Here is an 8,045-nt window from a genome sequence, read left to right as displayed (position 1 = left end):
TCCACCCTCAGTGACGGCTGACACCAGCCTGGAGCTCGGAGCCCTGAGCCGGGGCTCAGCTGGTGGGTAACTCTGGAAGCCGCTATCTGCGGGAGAGCCTGGAAGCGGAGGGCCCAGAGGTCTGTGTGTGCTGCACCCCAGCTGCACCCCTCCAGCAGGGGGGTGAACACACAGGAGCTTTGAGAGATGAAGGCAAGTGCGGAGCACAGCATAGCCCACACCCACCACACCCACAATGCCCTGGGAGACACCTCCCGCTGCCCCGGTAGCCACCAGGGGGTGTGAGCGGGAGGATATCTCCATAGTGAAAAACTCGCCCAGCCCAGACTGCAAAGCTGAGTCTGGCCAGTAGAGGCCCCCTGTACCCAAAAAGTGGCAGCTCTGGTGGCCATGGACGCAGGAAAGGCCAGAACCCTCAAGTCCAAATGACCTTCCCCGCAAGCGTATAAAGAGTAGCTTCTAATTTTTGAAAACTTTTGGAAAAAAAAAATCTCTTTCAATACTTCATCTTCCTCACTTTGTGCTCTCTCCCTGTTTAAATACTGTAATTTTAATAACATTTGTACTTTGTTGTACTTAAGGAAATAATTTTTTTTATTTCCCTGTATACACACATCTAATTTGTTGGACAATATTTAAAATTTTTTTCCTTTTTGCTCCTATCCAACCATCCTTATGTCTGTCATTTATATATATATATATATATATATATATATATATATATATATATATATATATATTAAATTTTTGTTTTAATTATCAAATCTGGTTACTTTATTTGGTGTCCAAAAAGGTCAGAAGAGGGCGTCACATCCCTCGGACCTGGAGTTACAGATGCTTGTGACCACCATGTGGGTCCTGCAGGGTCTTCAGTTTTGTTTGTTGTGCTTGTATTTGTTTCTGTTTTTTTCCAGACAGGATCTTTACATAGACCAGGTGGGGCTCGTTTGCTATGTGTTGTAGTTAAACCCCAATTCTGCCTCCCGGAAATAAGACTCAGAGTATATTTACAAATTCCTCGGTCATATAGCTAGGCTCTGCTCTGAATAGATTATAAATAAAGATAACCCATTTTTTTAAAACCTACATTTTGCCACGTGGCTGGTTACCTGTGCTGAGGTACTGTGTGTGTGTGTTCTTCAGCTCCTCACTCCTCTCTCTCCTCCTTCTCTCCCAGAATTCTTTCTCCAATGTCCCACCTCTATTTCCTGCCTAAGGCATAGGCCATATGCTTTTGATTGACAGGTAGGGCATCCATTCAAACACAAGATGATCTTTCTATAGCTATATAACTGAGGATGGCCTTTATTTCCTGTCTCCTCGCCTTGTCTCTCAAGAGCTGGCACTACAGGTGTGTGCATGCCCGGTTCGGGTGGTGCTAGGGCAGGGCTTTGAGCATACGAGGTAGGTAGTAGGCTATCAACTGAGCTGCGGTCCTAGCCTGCTCATTCTGTTTATGTGAACATGTGTGCATCACGCCCCTGGAGCTGGAATTACGGACAGTAGTGAATCATTTGATGTGGACACTGGGAACCACCTTCGGTCTTTTAGAGAAGCAGCAAATGTTCCCAGCTACTACCCAGACTTCTTTGTTTCTGGTTTTTGTTTGTTTGTTTGTCTGTTTTTAAGTTTCATTTCCCTTCTTACCTTTAATTTTGTTTTTAAGCCTTTGCATTGCTGGGAAATATTTTTTTTCATCTTTTCTTGGGGCTGGAGAGATGGTTCAGTGGTTAAGATACTTTTTTTTTTAACTCTTGCAGAAGATTTGGATTCAATTCCCAGCATCCACATACCGGGAGTCCCCACGGCTCACATCATTCTAACTCCAGTCCTAGGGAACCCAGCGCCTTGCTCTGGTACCTTTGGGTGCTGCACACCCATGCACATAAAATAAAAATAAAACATGCATGTGGTTCACAGACATACATTCAGGCAATGCACCTATACACATAAAATAAAAATAAATCAAAGAAATTGCCCTAAAATTAAAAAAAAATAGTTTCTGGAGTTTTACTCTCTTTTTCCCAAAAATATTCATTCCACTCTGTTTTTAAAATATTTACTTATTTTATGTGTATGAGTGTTGTGCATGTATATATATGTATGTATGTATGTATGTATGTGCATTACATGCATACTCAGTGCCCAGGGATTTTGGAAAAGGGTGTCAGATCCCCTGGGGCCGGAGTCACAGATGGCTGTGACCCATCATGTGGGTCCTGGGACTGAACCTGGGTCCTCTGTAAGCGACCAGTGCTCTCTGTCAGTGAGCCGTTTGTCCAGCCCAGCTCCTATTTAACATTTATTTCTCTGTTTTTCCTGCCTCCTTCATTTATTGATTTCCACATTTACCCTAAATCATTTTAACTTCATAGTGTATTCTACACTAGCACTCTCCTTCCCATCTCACAAACGCTGGTGTTGGTGCGGGGAGGAGGAGCGTGGTGGATTAAGTGTAAATGAGATGGGTAAAGAGATTGGTTCCCATGGGCTCCAATGTTTGCATTTTGCTGCTCCATTGGTGGAACTGTGGGGGTGTGGCCGTGTTGGGGTGTGGCCTTGTTGGAGGAGGTGTGTCGCTAGGCTTGGTCTTCGAGGTTTCAAAAAAATTCAAGCTGTTTCTAGTGCACATCTCTCCCTCCTGCTTACAGTTGGAGCGCTCAACCCTTCCTGCTTCCCTGGTTTGCTCCGCCATCACGGACTGCTAAGCCTCTGGAACCGTAAATCCCTATTAAATGCTTTCTTTTTGTAAGTTCTCTTGGTCATGGTATTTTGTCACACCAATGGAACACTGACTGGCATAAGGCGTTAGTCTAGTTTAAGCGCATTTCTGTATCATGTTTGTTCACGGACTTGCCCCTCTAACTGCTGTTTTCCTCACTGGGCGGTGCGGGGGAATGACACCCTCAGCGTGCTGCGAGCTTCCAAAACAAAGCAGAAGAGAATTTCAAACTAACAGATGTGAAGACTGCATCACAAAACATGAGAAATAAGAAAAGGCCACGTGACTCCTATGAACGATTAACCCCTCAACTGCTGAACTCCGAGATGCAGTGACAGATGAGGACTTCGGAAGTCCATAAGGAGGGCTGGAGAGATGGCTCAGCAGTCAAGAGGTCCTGAGTTCAATTCCCAACCACATGGTGGCTCACAACCCTCTCCCGGTGTGTCTGACGGGCCTGACAGTGTACTCACATACATAAAATAAATAAATCTTTAAAAAGACAAAGTTCGCCGGGCAGTAGTGGTACACACCTTTAATCCCAGCACTTAGGAGGCAGAGACAGGCAGATTTCTGAGTTCAAGGCTAGCCTGGCCTACAGAGTGAGTTCCAGGACAGCCAAGGCTACACAGAGAAACCCTGGTGGGGGGGGGGGGGAGAACTAGAATAATTAAATACCAAAAAGAAAAATTTATTCAGTCAATAAATGGGCTAGAGATAAGTTTCAAAAGAAGATATGCAAATGGCCAATAACTACTTTAAGAAATGAGCAACAGTCTTATCTACCAAGGAAATGCAAATGAAAACTAGAGATCCCATCCCACTCTAGTCAGACTGGTTATCCTTAAGAAGACAAACAAGGGCCTAGAGAGGTGGCTCAGTAGTTATGAATACTTACTGCTCTTCCAGAGGACTAGAATTTAATCCCCACACCCACACGAGGTAGCTCACAACCACCTGTAACTCCAGTTCCCGGGATCCAATGGGTCTGGTCTCAAACACAGATATCCACACATACACATAATTAAAAATAAAGATTTTTCTTTAAATTAAAAACAAAGACTAATATATATTGGTGAGGATATACTTATCTTCACCAACTTATATACTTAGAGTAATACTTAGACACGGCTGGTAATACTCATTGGTGCAACCACTATAGACATCGATATGGATAATCCTTAAAAAACTAAAGTCGGAACTACCAAATGGCCCACATGTTACCAGGTGCTTAGGTACCACCTGTTCATCCTGTGGGATGGGCAAAGAAGACCCCTTCAGACAGAAGATGAAGCTGGAGGGGAGGCGCCATCGACAGACTGCGACAGCTAGAGACCTGAGGTCCTCAAGGTCACAGTGGAGGAACCCGGACAGTAACCGTTACAGATCTGAGGCTGGAATCCAAAAAAAAAAAAAAAAAAAAACAGCTGGGATGATCACGGACTGAAGACAGGGATCTTGAGGGTCCCAGAGAGAGTAACAATTACAGATCCAGAGGGGAGATCCGTAAATGCAACAGTGGGAGATGCACTCGGAACTCAAATGCACCTGTAAAAAAAAATCTGTTTTTTCTCCCAGCGCTTCTGGAATGACATCTCTGATACCGATTATTTATTATTAAATGCCTAGGCCATGAACTTTGGCTCATTCCCCGACTAGCTCGTAACTTATTTAATCCATTCAAACTACTCTGTCTAGTTACCTCTCCTTTAGTCCCGGCCTCCTTCTTCCTTTGGGTCTCCTCAGTGTCTCTCTCTAATCTCCTTCGAATCTCCCAGCATCTCTCTTTCAGCTGCCTCTGATTTAGGTTCATCTCAAAACCCCAGGTCTCCCTTTTAGTCTTTCCCAGAATCCTCTCTCTTCCTGCCGTTGTCCCACCTCCTATTTCCTGCTTCAGCTCATTGGCCATAAGCTTTTTTATTGACAAGTGGTGCTTTTTTGTTTTGTTTTGTTTTTTTGGATTTTTTTTTTTTTTTTTTTTTTTTTTTTTTTTTGGGACAGGGTTTCACTGTATAGCCCTGGCTGTCCTGGAACTCACTCTGTAGACCAGGCTGGCCTCGAACTCAGAAATCCGCCTGCCTCTGCCTCCCAGAGTGCTGGGATTACAGGCGTGCGCCACCACTGCCCAGTGACAGGTAGTATTTATAAGAACTTCTCTCTACACATACAAGCCACAAGACTAAAAACAAAAACTGTAAACTTTACTAGAGTAGATAATTGGATGAGGCCCAGAGGTAGGCGTCTGCCTAAGGGCTTTGTGTGGGACTTCGGGTACCCTCCCTTACATAGGTTCCTTTCTCCCAACAGTCATTTTTTTTTTTTTTAATTTCCCAAGACATGGTTTCTCTGTGTAGTCCTGGCTGTCCTGGAACTCACTCTGTAGACCAGGCTGGCCTCGAACTCAGAAATCTGCCTGCCTCTGCCTCCCAAGTGCTAGGATTACAGGCTTGCGCCACCACTCCCACAGCCATTTTTTAACAGTTGCAATCTTCTGGAAACATGAGTGGAAGAGACAGAGAGCCAGGAGTAGCCCTTCTTAAAGTGGCGAGTCCCTGCTTTCTAGGTCAGCTCAAGTTCCCCTGACTCTCCTTCACATCCAGACCATTCCTGGGAGTATATAGGAAGAAGTCCAAAAAAATCCTAGATATACTTGCACATACAAGGTGTTGTGGCACCAGTCACCATAACTGAGAAATGAAAACTTGTATTCGTATTCACTCACACATAAATGCTTAAAGAAAGTCTATATGTGAAACTCACATATATAATTTTCTTCAGTCCATATACATGGTGGGATTTTGTTTATCTGCAAAGAAAAGTGAAATCATGCTTTTGGAAACAGGATCTAGAATGGTGGGTGGGAGACAATGGGCTCACGTGACAAATCCCAGGACACCGGCGTCAGGCTGCAGATCTGGGTTTATTGTGCAGGGCTTAAGCTGTTATAAGATCTCAAGTCCATAAATCCTCAGCCAATCGTATCTCAATGCACTGCCACTGTGTCCCAATGAAAGGCCTGCCTGACGTGGTTACTCTGAAGGAGCAGGGGGCAATGGGGAAGCAGCCACTGCCCTGGCCTCGGTTTCCCTTTGCTGTCTCACTGGTGTTCGGGGAGTCATCTTAGATAAATGTCTTGTACTGGGGATCAGGACTCTGAGGAGTTGTGGGAGCCTGTGGTGCCTCCCACTTTTTTCCTTTGCAAGGTTGACTTCCAAGTCCATCACACATGACATTTGCAGGAAAATAGATGTAACTGGGGATCATTGTTAAGTAAGACTCAGAAAGAGAAATATACCATGTCTTCTCTCTTATAGGTACCCCAGATTTAAGTGTATGTGTGTGTGTGTGTGTGTGCCTCCTGCTGTGTTTTGTTTTGTTTGTTCTGAGATAGAATCTCTCTATGTAGGCTTAGTTGTCCTGGAACTCCCTATGTGGGCACTGAACTCAATGAGACCCACCTGCCTCTGCCTCCCAAAGTCTGGGATTAAGGGTGTGTACCACCACACCCGATCCTGCAAATAACTTTTTGCTTTTATTTTGTCTTCAATTTTGAGTATTTTGCCTGCATGTATGCTTGCACCATGTGCGTGCCTGGCATCCAGGGCCGTGTCTGGTGCCCACAGAACCCAGAGGAGGACATCAGATCGCTTAGGACTGGAGTTTTAGATAGTTATGAGCCACTGTGTAGGTGCTGAGAATTGAGCCCAGATCCTCTGGAAGAGCAATCAGTGCTCTTAACCACAGAGCCATCTCTCTAGGCTCCCTATAATGTCCAAAGCATATCAGAATATAAGTATGTGTATGTGTATATGTATGTGTGCATATGTGCATGTATATATGTATATATGCATATGTGTATATGTGTATATGTATATATGTTTTTTTTACCAGTCTGTCCTTGTGTAAGCCTAAATGTTCAGAACACAATATTGCATGCATCAACAATCTGACACACTCAGGTTTTTCAGACAAGGAGTTGTGTCTGGCCAGCCGGGGTAAGGCTGAAGGTGCCATTTTCTCATGGCGCCATGGAAAGACTGTGATAGGCTCTTTCCTCCTTCCTGGCTGTTGGGAACTTGGAGGAGACTCCATTTCCATTTGGTAAGCCTGTGATCAACCTTTGTGACATATGGTGTAACTCTTCCCTCTATAATACTTTTTTTTTTAACAGAAGATTTACCCTCTCTGTGTGTGTGTTCCCTGTTCTCTGTACTTACTTAGCCACTGAGCCACTTGGCTTTAAAGTAATCGGAATGGCCCTCCCCTCCCCCATTATCCCAAATCTTACCCTCTCCATCTCCCCCTCTGTAGGCAGAGATGTTGTTTTACATATGCTGGCCTTGAAGTTGAGGTTCAGCCTCCCAAGAGGTTGGGGTTAGGGCATGCAACTCTTCATAATGAGCCTTCTCTGAAGTCTGTAGTCCCACAACCTCTCTCAGCAGTTTTGGAAAGCTCTGTGCTAGGCCCTGTGCTTGTGAGGGGCTTCCTCTGGTTGTTAAAATTTATAGCGACCAGTTATCCTTGTGATACAAGCTATTTACTATGTTGTATCTGGAATCCACAGTAACGTAATCTGTTGTTCTACAGCATGGTTGGAACACGTGGGAATTACATATAGCTGAAAAAGTTTTCAAAATGTATTCAAAACATATACTGCATGCTTTATTTTTTCATACTATAGAACTTTAATTAAAAATTTTAATTATTGCCGGGCGGTGGTGGCGCACGCCTGTAATCCCAGCCCTCTGGGAGGCAGAGGCAGGCGGATTTCTGAATTTGAGGCCAGCCTGGTCTACCAAGTGAGTTCCAGGACAGCCAGGGCTATACAGAGAAACCCTGTCTCGAAAAAAAACAAAAAAACATTTAATTATTATTTTATCATTTTAATGTGTATGAATGTTTTGCCTGCATCACGTACATGCTGGGTGCCTGCAGCATCCAAAAGAGGGCATCAGATTCCCAGGAACAGGAGTCACAGATGTCTATAAGCCACCAATGCTAAGGGACTGGGTCCTCTGTAAGAGCCGTTATAGCACTCCAGGTTAAAAGAGATTCGGGAGGGAGTTATGGTGTTGTGCCAGGGAAATGTTAGTGATCCCAAAACACAGACAGGAGCCGATCTGATGCACACTCTCATCAGGGTCTTTATTCTAATCAAGATAGCTTGTCCCCTGACCCCAACAACGCACCGCCGTCATGCAGGACGGTTTTGGTGGTGGGGGAGCCCTGAATGTCTATGGGGCAAGGCAGGGGGTACGTGTGCAGGCATCTAATTGGAAAACTCTGGCCTTTAACTGGGCACTCCTGCCTCTGGTGCAGCTCT

The sequence above is a fragment of the Apodemus sylvaticus genome, chromosome 19, assembly GCF_947179515.1.
Source record: "Apodemus sylvaticus chromosome 19, mApoSyl1.1, whole genome shotgun sequence".
NCBI lineage: Eukaryota > Metazoa > Chordata > Mammalia > Rodentia > Muridae > Apodemus > Apodemus sylvaticus.
Note: the sequence above shows the minus strand (reverse complement) of the source record.